Consider the following 2,500-nt stretch of genomic DNA (forward strand, 5'->3'; position numbering starts at 1 on the left):
AAGTAAGTATGTATGTTTTTCTTATCCTAAAACGCATTACTAATGATACAAAAAGCAAAAATGAATTGTAATACTGATACTTTAATGTTGAATTTCTTACTTTTGAAAATGGTAAAGTAGGTCTGAGGCTTTGTTTGTAAGTCTGAAATTTCGTAAGTCGAAATAAACGTAAGTAGAGGAGTGTATGTAATTAATACATTCCTAAAGCCCCCCTTCATACACTCAAGATTCTCGTCAAATGTTGTGAATTTGAATACCCAGAAGACGACTGCGCTTACAGTAATCTCGACGTCACTAAGAACATTTTCATAATGTGTCTAACATCCGTATAGGTTAGACTTCTCTTAGTTTGGCATTCAGGTTCTCAATATATGACGCTAGGGCAGTTTGACATTCGGAGGTTTGACAAACGAGATTGTCACCGAAGTCATTTCTACAGAAACGAACTCACAACAGTTGACGGGAATCTTGGACGAGTGACGCGGGGTCCTTAAGGAGTTTTGTCCCTTAGGTGAATAGAATCGTGTGGCCCGAATAGAGATAATGAGTTATTAGCAGTGACTAAGAAAATACTGAATACTGAAAACAAAATGCTGAATGATTTCAGTGTCAGGGAAAAGGTGAAACTGAAGCTGATTGCTGATTGGATCCTGAAACAACGGATTAATGAAAAGAAAAGAAAAAATCGACCAATTCAACAACCCAAGGGAGGAAGGGGGGATGGTGAGAGGGGGGGAAAGGGAAGGGGGAAACGAGGGGAAGGGAAAATGGGAATGAGGAAAGAGGGGACGTAGGGAGGGGAAGTGGGAAGGGGGAGGTGGGAAGAAGGGAAAGGGGGAGATGGGAAGGAAGGGGAAGGGGGAAGGGGAGATGGGAAGGAGGGAGTAGGTGGAAAGAAGGATGTGAGGAGAAGTTGGAACGGGGAGGGGGAAGTGGGAAGGGGTGGAAGGGGAGGGGCGAAGTAGGAAGGAGGGTGATTGGGGTAAGTTGGAAGGGGAAAGTGGGAAGGAGGATGAAGGAGGGAGTTGGGAAGAAGGTGGAAAGGGAGAGGAAGGTGGAGGTAAGAAAGAATGCGAAGGTGGGAAGGAAGGCGGAAGGTAAGAAGTATTGACATATTTAACCATTTAGTCTGTTGTTCTCACACAAAGTAATGTATAGCCAATATAAAGGCACGAAAAAAGCTTCTAATGGTTCCCACAAAAAAAAAAAAGGATGGCCGATATGAAGGAAGAGCGAAAAGAAAGAAGTAAGATATGTTTCGTACGGTTCTACCTCGCCCCCCCCAATATATATATATATATATATATATATATATATGTGTGTGTGTATATATATATATATGTATATATATATGTATATATATATATGTATATATATGTATATATATATATGTGTATATATGTATATATATATATATATATGTATATATATATATATATATGTATATGTATGTATATATCAGTACTGCGTGGGGCAGAAACGTGGAACATAAGAGAAGAAGAGAGAAGGAGTTTGAATGTGTTTGAGATGAGGTGTCTGAGAAGTATGGTGGGGGTTACTAGGCTAGATAGAGTGAGAAATGAGGAGGTGAGGAGGAGAACAGGGGTGAAAAAGGATTTGGGAGATAGGGTTGATGAAAGAATATTAGGATGGTTTTGGACACATGGAAAGAATGAGTGAAGAAAGACTAGTAAAAGAGGTATGGAAGGCAGATGTGGAGGGAGTGAACATGAGGGGACGTCCTAGGATGAGGTGGATGGATGGGGTGAAGGGGGCTTTGGGGAAGAGGGGAATGTCTGTTGAGGAAGGAAGGGAGAGGACGGAAGACAGAGGTGAGTGGAGAATGGTTGTATATGGATGATGTTGTGACTGCATGAGGAGGAATGGGCGGGGGGGTGGGGGGTGGGGTAGTATGTGTGAGTAAATTTTGACGCAGCCCGAAGGGATTTCTCCCCGTCCTCTCCTTATATGCAAAGGGGGACGGAGAGGGGGGGTCGCCGATTAAATGAAGCGGCCTTGCTGTGGATGTACTGTGTCTTGCGACACTGCTTCTGACCCAGGGCGGTGGGCAGGGTGCAGGGATGACCCGTCATCCAGGAGGTGCTCAGATGAGGTGCTCAGATGAGAGGAAGGGTGGGAGGGGTGTGGAGTGTATTTAGGGATGAAATGGGTGGGAGTGTTTTTATGCCTTTCCCTTTTTGGCTACCTCCCTTGGAAGGGGGAAAAAGCCTTGGTATATGTATGTATGTATGTAATATATATATATATGTATGTATGTATGTATAATATGTACATATATAATATATATGTATATATATACATATATATATAATATATACATATATATATATATATATATGTATATACATATATGTATATATATACATATATGTATATATAATGTATGTATATATATACATATATATATGTATACACACACACACACATATATATATATATATATATATATATATATATATATATATATCCAGCCATCCAT

The sequence above is a fragment of the Oratosquilla oratoria genome, chromosome 39, assembly GCF_046742065.1.
Source record: "Oratosquilla oratoria isolate Oo_2021 chromosome 39, ASM4674206v1, whole genome shotgun sequence".
Taxonomy (NCBI): Eukaryota; Metazoa; Arthropoda; class Malacostraca; order Stomatopoda; family Squillidae; genus Oratosquilla; species Oratosquilla oratoria.